The 14,777-nt window shown below is 36.6% G+C and overlaps 1 pseudogene; it reads left to right on the top strand.

Annotated features, from left to right (window-relative positions):
* Positions 1 to 14,777, top strand: part of LOC129475365 (small ribosomal subunit protein uS2-like) — a 312,706-nt pseudogene that overhangs the window by 72,352 nt on the left and 225,577 nt on the right.

Here is a 14,777-nt window from a genome sequence, read left to right as displayed (position 1 = left end):
ATTCAGTGGTGGAATTGGGATTCAAACTTGCAGGTAATTTTGACTCTAAAGCCTGAGTTCTTTTCAAGGAAGTCAGTAACGGGATGAAATTTAGACAGGGAGGGAGGAGAATATGGTCACAGATGTGTTCATGCCTTCTACCTTTCAGAGAAAATAAACCCTCTGAGGAACTGAGGACTATGGTGCTAATTAAAGACCAAAATCACTATCAGGATTTCCAGGATTAAACCTGTAGCAGGGACACATACTGAAGATATTAATAGTACAGGTACTAGGAACCCAAGGGAAAGTCAAACAGGACCACTGAGGAAAGTGGGTTACAATGCCAGAGATATCAAGTCTATGTGTCAAGCTTAGAGACCAAAGGCAGGTCAAGGCAAGGTTCAAAGCTAGATGGAAATAGGGTAAGTGCATAGAGGTTCAGAATGAGTAGGATGGGAGGGAGGGAGGATTTCTAAAATTATTGCCCTCCATATAAGTGGGTATTTGTGACTCACCATTAAGTAACATGGTTTATATTTTAAACTGTTACAAATGAGTTTAAAGGGCCAGAACACACACAGCTAAAAGAGGCAAGAGGTCTCAGTATATTCAGCAAGGAAAAGGTCCAAAAAATAAAAATAAAAAAGAAATAGGTGAATGTCCTGGAAAGCAGTGATTAAGGCCGTGTTGCACTAAGACTTGCAGAGCACTAATTAAAAGCTGCCAAATATTCTATCCCCAGGTCAAACCCTCTGAATGGGAGATGAGAAAGCAGCTCAGCCAAGGCTTTGAACTGGCTAGAAATCCAAGACAAAGAATGACAAATAAGTCTAGTTCCCAAAATAGCAGTTGCTGCCACTAGTCAATGAACAGTTTTCCAGCTTGCCCAGTGTAAAAGGGATTGTTAATCCCCCCATTGTCTTTCTAGCCACACCCACAGATCAGTACTGCCATCAGTCTCTTTACCCACCAAGCTCTGGCAACTCTTAAAAGAAATTTTCCAAGCACTTTAGTTCAGTGCTCTGTCACAGCTTACAAGCCATGCCCTGATTCCTTCTGCACCTGGAAACTATGGGTGGGGGCTGGTTTTCTGGTAGACCTCAATGACTAATGCACACCTGCACATTCTTTTGTTCCTATTGGCAAGAGAAATATTTCACAGAACAATTTGAAAAGTGTGTTGTCAAGAAATTTGGGAAACAGTTCCTACATGGGCCTTGTTTTTTCAGGACTGAAATTTTTGAGATTTTGTAGAATCTTAAATTAGCATATTTTTTCTCATAACTTGTTTTTCCTTGCATTTAATTTAGTGGCCTTTACTTGGAGGAAAAGATTAAGAATTACAGTTTCTTTTAGTATGAATGGATCCAGGAAAGTGTATCTCCTTTCTTTAGTTAGCACGCTTGCTAATTTGGGGAACTTGGATATGATTTGTAGATTATTGTGCTGTTTCTGGGAAGTAACTTTGAGGATCACCTTAATTTGTGTCCCCTACTAATCTACTCAAGCTAACATTAACCAATTGTTATGTCTTCACAAGGAAAAACAATCTGCTATAGCAAAGGGGAGATTTTAAGGTCAGGGGAAATTCCAGTTCTTTGGAATGGAGTGAGTGGGAGCGGAAACCGAGGAATTGAAAAAGAGTGAGATCATGATTTGCATTCAGACACCTAACTCACACTGTTAAGAGTCAATCTTAATGCACAGTAGATATCCAACAAATGTTCTATCATGTTGCTGCAGTAGATTATGGATGCCCATCAAGAAGCTAGAATGGGAGAAGTTTTGTTTTAAGCAAGGTTTTAGGAAATAAGATCTACTAAAGGACCCAAGAAAGAAAGTCTGAATCAAAGCAGCAAACCAGGTTCAGTAAAACCAATGATCAGGATACAAGTTTAATTAGAAAGTCGGGTGAATGGAAAAGAACAAATGTACAGTTAATGAAGAAACAATGCAGGATGTACAAAGCTCATGTTGTTTCCAAGGCAATTGGTAATGCAAGAAGTCTAGAGGCATATGGTCCAAATATAGTATTCAGAGAATATGGGGGTAAATAAGCTGAAACTGAAAAGATAAGATAGAGGGACCAGACTAGAATTACCAGGTCAGTACCTATAAATTCATGGTAGTTTGCAGGTATGGACAGGTTTTGCTTGGTATGAAGAGTTTTCAAAGGCAATGTAAGTTGGCAGATGTCATAGTTGGGTCCAGTACAAGATTCTTAGCACCCATTGAGCTGTATAAAGCCGGCTTCACACATTTGCTATTCTTGCCTGGTTTAGGTTTGATATTTGAGTTTGTGACCCCTGGTGGAGTCCATCTGCTTGAGGCTGTATCTCCACATCCTTTCAGTTCCTGTAGCCATTTAGTCCCAACCATCAGGAATGCCTTTACCTTCATCTCTGGTAGCACTAAGGCTGTTTTTAATCAGAAGAAGTTTAGGGAAGTTTGGTATAGTGCTTCCATTCTTCAGCAACATATTGTGGTGCTCATCCAGTATCTGGTATTGTCTCAGTAACTGGGATATTTCCTTATCTTTGTAAATAAACTAAATCTTGTACTTCAATTTCATTATCCAGGCCCTTGAATTGTTCATTAGTGTTGAATTTCTGTTTTCACATCCTGTCCAGTACCCCATTTCTGTTTATTGATATGTTGCAAGAGCCCTTAGTTATGGAATAAATTTGTGAGTATTTGTCTAGGAATTTTAGTCATTTTAAAGCCTTTGATTAACCACCTTCCCATCTTAAATGATCTGACCTAAGAGAATATACAGCATGGCAATTTATAAATGAGAGTTATTCGTAAAGTTATTACTGAACAACACCAATATTTGTCAAAAGACTGTATTACCAAATGAACAGCCTAAAACAGATGAGGAAAAATTGGAAAAATGAAACTAAGGAGAAGGGAGAATGATAAATTACAAGAAATTACAAGTATACATGTAAAGCATCCTCTTTCACACACATACCTGCAGACATACACACAAAACAGCTTTGGTAAATTGAAATTGAAATGATTAAATGAAAAATTTGGTATGATAGTGTCTTAGTCCTTTTCGTGTTTCTGTTGCTATAAAGAAATACCTGAGACTGGGTAATCTATAAAGAAAAAAGACGTATTTGGCTCATGATTCTGATGCCTTGAAAGTTCAAGATTGGGCATCTGCATCTAGTGGAGGACTCAAGCTGCTTCCACTCATGGTAGAAGTTGAAGGGGAACTGGCTGTGTAGAGATAACATGGCAAGAGAGGAGGCAAGAGGGAAGGGAGGGGAGTAGATGTCAGACTCTTTTAACAGTCAGCTCTTTTGGGAACTTGATGGAGTGAGAACTCACTTACCCTTGAAGAAGGACATTAATCTATTCATGAGGGATCTGTCCCCATGACCCAAACACCTCACATTTAGCCCATTCTTCAACACTGGGGATGAAATTTCAACATGAGGTTTGGAGGAGAGAAAATCCAAACCATAGCAGATAGTCTTTGGTGCTTTTCTGCGAATAGTTGTCATTCCTCTCCCTTTCTGTGCCCATTTTAAGATTGTGCTTCCTGACTCCCTAGTGGTTTGGCGGAACTGTATAGTGTTGGCCAATGGATTGTGAGCAAAGGTGACATACCTCATTGCAGGGCCAGAAAGGACAGAACATTTAATTGCCTGAGTGAAATGCTTTCTAGATTTCTTTCTCTCTGTCTCCCTCTGGCTGGAGATGTTCCAGGTGGTGGCTGCATTCTCAGCCCGAATCCCTGAGAGATCCCTGAGTAACTACGATGAGAAAAATCATTCTTCTAGTACCACCTTCACCTCCAGCAACCCATGATAGAAATGTAGCATCAGCAGAAAATACACATTTATTATTTGAAGCCTCTGACATTTTAGTGTTTTTATTTTTGTTATCCCTACTGCAGCATAACCTAGCCTATTTTGACTGATACCTAGCTTAGGTATCAGACTTCTCCTATCAGGTTCCTGAAATAATAAGTCATATCTTTACTAGTGATGAACGGCAACCTGGTTTTGAAAGGAAAAGTGTTTTTGAAAATCAAAGTGGGGATTGCTGATTTAGAAGAATGATTCCCATTAGCTATTTTCTTACTTGTTCCTGGACTAGAAATCCCCTAGCTAAATACTGACCAGGATGACACAACCAGCTTGAAATTTGGATGAGAGCGAGGATATCAATACACAGGCTGTTTGCTGACTAAGCCTGTAGATTCCAGCAGGGAATTGACAGTTTGATTTATTCTACAAAAATGGGCTTTAGGATTTAGTTTTGGGTCAAAATGAAAAAATGCCAGGGGACAGCAGAAAAAATTTATGATGATATATTGTTTAACTGTGAATAAGAAATATTTGAGATTAGATAAGAAGCCTAGCCCCAAAAGACGGAGTAGGCAGCCTTCATGTCATCTTACTCCTATCCTTTGCACAAATTCTCATTAATATCTTTGACTCCATATTTGTTATTTGTTTCACTTCAAGTCAACTAGCAATATTATATAACCCACATCTTGTTAAATATACTGATGCTTTCAGAATTAAGTATTATCATACTGGAAAATTATCAAACTACTGAAAATTGAAATATTTAATATTTAACAACTGCAATGTATTGGTTGCCTGAAAATCTGTGTGCAGAATTCTGTTCAACCTCTGATTAGGCTATTTCATCTTGCTAACATTTATAGAAATCTACCAGGGAGTCTAGTTAGAAGTGCTTTGCTTTAGCTTTTCTCCTTATGAGCCAGTCCCTGAACAAAAATTCAGATATCCAATTTTTAAAATAACTTTTTTTCTCATTTAAATATAGTAAATGATAATTATTGAAAATACAAACAAAAAAGTAAATAAAAGCACTCAAGTTTATTATCAAGAGAAATTAATGTTAATATTTTATATACTTTTGTGAAAATTGGATCATACTCTTTGGTAACTTACTTTTTTCACTTACTATATCATGGGTTTTTCATCTCTTTAAGTAAACTTTTACAGTACATTTTGTGGCCTTATTCTATCATATGGATATACAATAATTTGTTTAACTGATACCCTTATAAATGCACAAATACATTGTTTCTAACTTTTCTATACCAAATACTGTAATGAATAGTTTTGTAGTTAATATTTTCTCATTTTTACACTTCTATAATATTTCCTTATGAAACATTTATAGGCGAAACCCCTGGGGCAAAGATTGTATACATTTTGATACATGTTGGAAAATTATAAAATTCCCTCCTTGTAGTTCACATTTTCTTCCAGTTATCAATAAGAGTATCTGTTTCTCTGTACCTTTACAGGCACTGGCTATGAGCATTTAAAAATATTTGCCAATTTGAAAGGTAAAAGCCACAGATTTTACATTTGAAAGGTAAACCTCCTGGAAAAAGAATGACTTGTTGTGCAGTGTGTTCTTAAATAGAGCTATATTTTAGGGTCTAGAAGTGGTTAATTTTTTCCTAACTCTTCCTTTTACATTTCCCACAGAGCTTTGTTTTATGCAATGTCATCAATCATAACTAGAGATGTGCTCCATACAGTAACTCACCAATCATTCAAGTCCTGGTAAACGTGTAATGTTTGCAATTTGTGTCTATTGCACATATTTATCTATTTATTCCACTGTCATCGTCTGTAGGAAAACAGCTATATTTGCCTCTGTAGCATCATTAGAGAGAGAAATAAGTTAGCAGTTTTCACCCGTTTGTATTCCTTTATCTGATATACTGTGGAATATGATTGTTTGATTTGTGAAGTAATGATGCTGAATGAGGAATCAGCATAGTGGCAAGGAAAATATTTTTTAACGGAAAGCCTCTTTTTTATTGTTTCACCAGTTGGAAAGGTAAAGTATTCAAAAGGGAAGAGTATGTCATCATAAAACTGAGTTGGATAATAGGGAATAAGGCATAACAGCATTTCCTAACCTCTTGGATAAAACTTGCAAAAATCTTCAAGAACCAATTACACAGAACAATATATCACTAAGGTGTGAATTCTCTTTAGTTGCTTTGTGATTTTTCCATAAATGGCAAGCAGATTGCTTGGTGGAAATAGTAATAAACAGGAGCTCTCTCTAGTTTGGCATTCTCTGGCTTGCATTGGCACGACTGTGGTTCCTGGATTTTTTTTTTCAGACCATTTCACTGAAAGAGGAAAAGAAAAAAGAAAGTCAACTTGTTTTCATGCCTCACCTCTGATAACATCCAGTGGGAAAATACTGGGGTATGGGGCTTCCTTCTCTATTTCTGCGGCTAACCACGGTTTCAAGTTTTTGAAAAATTGCTAAATCTAGTAATAATATGTTGGGGTCTTTGTTCTCTTCCTTACTCTCACGTGGGACAGATAGTGTTTTGGATGTTGATTTCAACCACTCATTTATTTAGTATACCCATCCCTACTCCTACTAGTATTTTACTAATTATAACACCTACCAAGAGAAACATCTACTTTTTGAGAAGAAAGTAGGTCACGAAGATAACAATCGACTGTGCCAGCTCATTGTGCAAGTTCACTGAAATAAGATCAAGAGTCATATACCTAGTGACAGCTCTAATCACTTTGATTTAGTATTTTATTGACACTCCTGAAATTCTGTAGCATGTGAATTAATAGAATCCTTAACGGTGATTGGAAAAATCACTCTCCTTGGTGATTCTCATTTTCTTCTTCAAGTAATATTTAATGTAGCTTTTATAATAATCAATATAAAATTATTAGATTTTTCCACACCTAGACTTCCAGCTTTTAGTCATAGACTCAAAAAAGACTTTTGACCAAAGTCTTTCATTAGTGTGATAGTTAATTTATGTGTCAACTTGACCTGGAACAGAGTGCCAAGATAGTTGGTCAGATGTTCTTCTGGGTGTGTTTGTGAGGGTGTTTTTAGATGAGATGAACATTTGCACTGGTAGGCTGAGTAAAGCAGATTGCCGTCCCTAGTGTGGGTGGATATCATCCAATTAGTTGAAGGTCTGAGTAGAGCAAAAAGGCTGAACCTCCCATGAATAAGAAGGCACTTCTCATGCCTGACTGATTTTGACCTGGAACACTGGTCTTTTTCTGCCTTTAGACTTGAACTTAAATGTTGGCTCTTCCTGGGTCTTGAGCCTGGCAGCTTTCAGACTAGAAGTGCACCATAGGCTCTCCTGGGTCTAACTGCAGATCTTGGGTCTTCTCAGCTTCCAGAATTTTATGATCCAATCCTTGTAATAAATTTCTTTATGGATATATATACACATATATTAAATATTTTATATATTAGATATTTTATAAATGTTTTAATATTTATTAAATATTTTATATCTATAATATTTTATGGCCTCCATAATTTTATGAGACAATCTTTGTAATAAATTTCTTTAAGGATATATATACATATATTAAATATTTTAAGTATATTTTACATATGCATATATTAAATATTTTATATTAATATATTTATGTACATATATTAAATATTTTATATCAATATGTTCATGGATATATATTCATATATTAAATATTTTATATCTGCATATGTGTGTATATGTGTGTATACATATATGTTATATACACACATACACAGATATAACATATTTAATATATACATATATACACACATATACACATACACACACACACTATTGATTCTGTTTCTCTGGAGAAGCCTGACTAATATAATGAGTAAAGAGATCATTTAATTAGAGATGAGTGTATGCTCCATTAAGTTCTTCATTATTTATTCCTCACATGGAATTCAAATCCTTGTGGATATCTTCAGCATCTGTGTGGCAGTGGACTGTTACTATCAACAGCACATAGATGCTGGGATAAGGCTGACTCAGATAGTGATGATTATAGCAGAACTCTTTCTATATTTTGTTTTTGGTAAAGAATAAGAAAACTGTGGGAAATTATACTTGTAGATAAATTTGAATAATGACTAGGTTATTTCTTCTTGTACTTTAATATACCTAGGACATAGATTGCATGGATATTCCATGACTTGTACATAGTAGGTAATAAAGAAATATTTATTAACTGGATATCCTCAGTTATATTATACTTTTACTTCTCAAGTCATAATGGGTGGTGATTAGGGACTTTGCTAGTTGCACCACACACAACATGGCCTTTTGGGTGCAACTCTTTTTTCACTTGAGCCATCTGCTGGCAGTGAAGGGGTGCTGGTTGTTGCCTGTGATCCTCACAGAATCATTGTCAGAGGCTTATGCAGCCATTAAGAAAGTATCACCCACTTAGTACTAGTTTCACAGAAGATCATGCAACCATTTTGTGTTTCTGAAAATTTATTATAAATATAAGAATTGACACAGTTGGCAATATAAAAATTGATTAGTTTGGGGGTGAGATGGGGTGGGGTAGACATCCGGTTATCATTATCTTCCTTTCATCTGAATATCCTGTTTTCCTAACCTTCTCAGATTCTGCAGCAAAATTCTGTAAGGAAAAAAATGAAATCCCTTACAGAATGACAGCAAGGAGGAATGAACTGGCTCAAGGGACTTTAGCTTTAGCCTGATAATTTCAATCTGACCCAAGTCAGTAATGAAACTTGCTAGATGCACTATGGGAAATTTGATGATAGTCTAGGGTCAAACTTAATGGGCAAGTGCATCTATCAGCACAATATCACCACTGAGCAATCACATTTATGATCTCAAAAGAATTAAAGAGGCAATGAAGGCAAAATGCTTCTCAAGGAAAACAGGCAGGCTCCTCTCTGTCAAGACTGAGATTAAAATCCTCTGAGCCAAGATTCTATTTGCCACCTTTAGTGCTAGTGCTGCAGAAGTCAAGTCATGGACTTCTAATTTGATTAAAAACTTAAGTGCCCTCAATTTTACTTCTTTAGGTTTGCATTATGCATCATTGAGTCATAAGATGGGAAGCATCTGTTTGAATTTGCAAGAAAGTATCAGAGACTTTTTAACGTAGCTCATCATGACCCAGCAAAGGCAGCACAACCAGCAGGTCAAATGGGTAATATTATGGATATTTCCAGATTCAGCAGGTGCCAGGAATGCCTTGTAACTTGCCTTGTCACCAGATTGCTAATATAGTCCAGGTTCCAGGGTCATGGGATGGACGCTGAAGCATATACTGAATGAACATCTCTAGTGCAGGTGTGATTGAGGATTGGATATCTATAAATAAGCTATAATATGGTGTCCAAAAGATAAAGGTGAAAACACCAGAGGACTCTTGTTCTCAGTCAATAAGTGAGCATCTATTACAGTGTTTTCATTGTGGGATGCAATGCAATTGGCAAGGAGGAATTGATCAGTCTTTGCAAAAAATCTACTAAAGGCAGCCCTTAGTTTCCCATTTTTACTTTGCTCATTGGGAAGAGTATATGAGGTAATGTCTGCTTGCCTAAAATCTCAAAGGCTCTAAGATAGTGGCTCTCAACCTTGACTGCACATTAAAATCACCTAGGGAACTTTAAAAACAAAATCAGTGCCTGAGTCCTGGATCACTCCCCACCCCAGGAATTTTGACTTGATGGCTCTGGGATGAGATCCAGTGCATTTTTGAGCTGTTATGGAATGAGTGTTCACACTCCCCCAACATATAAGTTGAAATCCGAATCTCCAATGTGATGGTAATTGGAGGTAGAGTCTTTGGGAGATGATAAAGTCGTAAAGGTACAGCCTTCATGAATGGAATTAGTGACCTTATAAAAGAGACCTCAGAGAGCTCTTTCACCTCTTCCATCATGTGAGAACACAGGGAGAAGATAGCCATCTATAAACCAAGGAGTGGGCCCTTACCAGACACTGAATCTGTTGGTTGCCTTCCTATTGGACTTTCAGCCTCCATAACTGTGAGAAATGAATGTGTGTTAAGTGCCCAGTCAGTGGTAATTTGATATAGCAGCCTGAACTAACTAAGACATGAGCCAATAGAGTCCTTTTGGCTTAAGTTAGTTTTCTGTTGAGTTTTAATTACTTACTACCATTTTTGTTACATGAATATTTTGGGTAGTGGTGAAGTCTTGGCTTTTAGTGTATCCGTCACCCGAATAAGGTACATTGTACCCATTAAGTAATTTCTCATCATGTCCCTCCCTTCCACCCTCCCCCTTCCAATTCTCCAATGTTTATCATTCCACATTCTTTTTGAGATCTCACTTATAAGTGAGAACATGAGGTATTTGACTTTATTTTTAAAAGTTCCTCGGTTGTTTTTTAAAGCAAGATGTTTGAGAGTCTAATAATTCAATTAGACCCATGTGTTAGCTCCACCCCTAGGCCAAATAGGTGGCACCCAAGTGGTGAGATTTCAAGTGCTCGGAAAATATGTTTGGTCCCTTGGTATTTTTCTGGCATCAGCCCTGCCATACCACCTAATACAGCTATGATAAGATTTGTATATCCTAGCTAAACTGCAGATTTTTTGGGGGAGAGGTGATACATTAATACCTTACTTTGAATTTATTTATCAGATTAGCTAGCAAAGAGAGCATGGATTTTAACAGTGGAACCAAAGATCATTAGATGGAGTGATACCTATGGAGGGAAGTTATGCCTAGGGTGACTAATCTTCCCATTTTGCCTAAGATTGGGGGGTTTCCTGGGATGCAGGACTTTCAGTTTTAATAGTCCTGGGCAAACCAAGATGAGTTGATATCCATAGGCATGGATATGACATCAAGACCTATAAGGGCTCTGGATGCCTGCCTAGGAGTGAAGGACTCTAAAGGAGAAGCAGAGAAGACATCAGAATGAAGGACCCATTTCTCCTACTTTGCCATTTGGTCTGGTGATGATATGCTATGACAACAGTGGGGCAGGATCATTGCAAATAGTGTGGGTTATTTATTTTTCTTATTTTCTAGAAGAAACAAAAAATAGTTATATATTTTTCTGTTGTATTTTCTTTTTTATTTCTAGGAGATAGACCATTTTGTGGCTTTGCCTGGGGGTGGCGTGTAGTTTGTCTTGTCAAATTTATGAATACGATGACTGGCTTTCAGAAAGCCTCAACTCAAGAGACTTTCCAGAGAGCTTAACTGGAAGGAGAGGTCCAGAAGTGAGGCCTTTGAAAGTGAGTTGGAAGAAGCAGCAGGATAGTGAAGGAACAGACTTTGAAACTAGTTAGGGGATTGTGGATTGGGTTATCAAGAAAACTGGAGTGCTTGGGCTGTGTGTGTGTGTGTGTGTGTATGTGTGTGTGTCTAGAAGGCTGTGTGGTATACCTAAGGATGCTAAATCTGAGGCTTATTCTTCACAAAAATTCCTATGTCCATGATTGTACAGAAGCTATTGAGTGGTCCACTTTTAAAAGTCCAATGAGAATTTATAAGTGGTGCCTGGTGTAAACCTATAATCAGCAACCTTCCCCAATGTTCTGCTCTATGGGAGACTGTTGGGATGTACAGTAATGAAGGCCATTTAATTTACTGCAGGTCCAGTAGAATGAGGGCTCAGGGTAAAATTTGGTTAAGGTTAAACAAAAATTGATGTTTCTAATATGCACAACTGTGTGGAGAAAAATTTATACTCACTAAATTTGCTATCAAGAACCTACTATACGGCAGGCACTTTATTATTATATATTATTAATGTTTATAACCTATGAAGGATGTGTATACGTGTATGTGTGTGTATAAATATAACGAGTATATATACATACACATATAATTATATAATATTTATATGTAATACATACATTTTACAGATGAGGACCAGAGAGTTAATGCTGACTCACTATATGAGTTATAGTAAGTGGCCATTGCAGAACTGGAAAGTTTAATCCATGCCTGTCCAATTCCAAATCCTGTGCTGACACCACTCATCATGTTACTTCTGTATTGGTTAGATACATTAACAGGAAAATATAATACTACAATACTTCTCTGGCTATTTGTTTCCTTTCTCCAAAGGAAAAAGCATAGGTACATATTGAAGGAGCAAATGTGATGACATGTTTTGTGGGGTTGACCTCGCTTCCTTGGATCACATTTTCACTGCTTTCAAAACCTCTGGACTGAACTTAGTTTCTGGGATAGGCAGTTCTGTGACAGAATTGTTTGGTGCAGATGTTTTGGGGTGTGTCTGTGTTTCTACCTGGAACAAACTCAACTTTATTTCTAGACACTTTTAAATGTGTTTCATGTGGCTTGTGACCACAATTCATCACCAGTGATTTTTCTCTTGGCCAATTTCCATCTATCATTCTATTGCAGCAAGAGAAAGCAGAGCAAGTCTAGAAAGTGGCATATAGCCTGGTAATTATTTGCTTTCCTCTCCTAAATGGAGCAATTTTTAGATAAGTGGTGCCTCTTTTGGCTTCCTAAGGTTACTGCATATAATTTTGACAGGGCCTAAGTATAGGAAAATTCATGGAGACAATATAGCTTTAAACAAGGTGAAACCATTAAAGGATTGAACATGAGAACAAGGATGGAAGTGGATCTAGTCACTAGTCACGTTCCTAAGGATTCTTGCTATGGTTTGTCTTCAAAGGTATAATTAACACATGTTAAGAGTAGATAGACCTGAGTTTGATTCCAGCTCCAAACTTGCTCTGTGACTTTAGGTAAGTCACATAAACTCTCTACACTGTATTATCTTCTGTCTTTAAAACAGAGATGAAGAGATGATAATATATAACTCATGAGGCTTAAATGAAACTTTGTAAAGAGTGCAGTATCTGGCATGTAGCAAATGCTCAATAAATGTTAGCTGCTATCATCATCATCATCACCATCATCATTTTTCTTTTGTAGTAAACATCACATTTGATTTGTAAAGGAATCATATTATTTCCCTTTAGATTTAAAAAATGCTTAAAAGTTTACTTTTCTTATTTTGAGTGTCTACACATTTGTACAATTCTGGAAAACAGTGTAATGATTTTTGGGCAATGTGTAAATATACACAGAAAGTAAAAAGCATGTATAAGCCTGATATTATAAATTAAAATATTGCCCTTAATGAGTCAGGAATAGTTTGGAAATAATAGGCCAACCTGTCTTCTAGGATCTTCACTTAGTTTACTTCGTATTGTTGTCAAAACATGTTTTGACCTCCGATTATATATATATTTTTGCTTCTGTTGAAACTGCATTGCCTCAATCAAAAATAGGTGTTCATCATCTAATATGTTCCAGGGTCTGGTGATATTCAGGACACGGTAATGAATTAGACATAATATTTCGCTGAAGAGAGTTCTAAATCTAATAATTGTGCCACTTCAGTAGCAGAAGTTGGTTTTCATGTGGATTTGACCATATTTACCACCTATACAATATATGAATGATCAAGAAAAGCTTTGATGTAGGAAGTTAAAGTCTTTACCAGTTGGCAAGGCAATGTCAGTGCCCTTTACTGACAAGGATTTTCAGATGGAGGAAGGATTAGATTTAGATTTCTCTTTAGTGGCTGTTTGGATCCACATCTATCCAACTTGTAAAGATGAATAAGTATCAGAGGGCAGAGTTTGGTTCGAATATAAAACTTGAAACAATTGGAAAATTTAATGTGTGCCTCAGCTCTATAGAAGTGTTTAAATAAATGCTAAATGACCAGAGGTCTGGGTGGTGGTAGAGTTCTTTCATGAATTTAGTAGGAGATTGACCTCGATGGTCTTTCAGATTCCTTTTAGCTCTGAGGTTCTATAAAACATGGAGAACTCTCTAGTGGATTAGATTTCCATGTTGTTAGCAATAATTGTTTTTTCAGCCTTTCTCTGTTGGCATAATAAAAAAAATGTAGTTTGTTGGGCAGTTTAATTCCTTAATTTCATCCTTGCAGAGTATAACTTGGATAATTTCTTATATAAAGGTACACAAGACTCTTGGGATTCTAATGTTTTTTTAATTGTCAAAAGAAAGTATCTATAATGATACTTGACTCACAGTAAACAGCAGAATAGTATGTGTCTATTGCTATGTGCAAAGTACTTTCTCTTACCAAAGAGCGCGCCTTTATCTTAGTTCTTACCAAGGAAACCTCAATTTTTCCTGCTTCTGCCTTCTGGGATTCCCCCAGTGTGGCCTAGTGAATTACACCCCTGTAGTTTCAGCTTTGTTTCAGTTCCCAAACCAATCCCCCTTTAAAGCTTATGATTGTTATTCTCCCTGCTGGTCTACTCAGGACACGATTGCCTAGCACTGATCTCTGGGCTCCTATAGTGTTCTTAAGTCACTTTGTATTTGTCTGTACTATACAGACTAGTGGCCTATAGGACCTATGACACAGTATTCTAATGCTGACAATTGTTCTTCTATATTGACTCTTGAGTTCCAGCTTTTCCTTCCTGAGTACCCCAATCTGCAGATTTAAACTGTTGGTTTGAACTATGCTCAACAGTCATGTTCTGATAATTGGTCTAGTGTATCTTCCTTTTTCATCCGGTATAATAATAGTAATAATAGCTATCATGTATTGGTGCTTACTATGTGGCAACTTCACCATACTTTTAAAATAGAGATGCAAAACTGAAAAATTCAGAGAATAGTAGTAAATAAGATTAGAGTGGTTTTTTCTTTTCATATGAGAACATGCTACTGGGATAGGGATTTTACTTTAAAGGCAAGAGGTAATTGAAATCTCATCTTCAATGGTTGTTATGGGGAGAGATATTTAATAGCTTTTTTATTCAGAGATTTAAAAATGGAAAAGTGCTTAAAACAGAAGCAGTAGAAATTTCTATTGAACATAATGAAAACCTTTATGGTTATCAAGGTGTAGAAAACTCACTATGGGCAACCAAAGACTGTTGATTAGCCTGTTCCTGGTTTAAAAAATTGCTTCAAAGCTGGCTACAGAAGGCTTTACAATT

Source organism: Symphalangus syndactylus, chromosome X, assembly GCF_028878055.3.
Source record: "Symphalangus syndactylus isolate Jambi chromosome X, NHGRI_mSymSyn1-v2.1_pri, whole genome shotgun sequence".
Taxonomy (NCBI): Eukaryota; Metazoa; Chordata; class Mammalia; order Primates; family Hylobatidae; genus Symphalangus; species Symphalangus syndactylus.
Note: the sequence above shows the minus strand (reverse complement) of the source record. Positions and strands in the feature narration are given on the sequence as shown.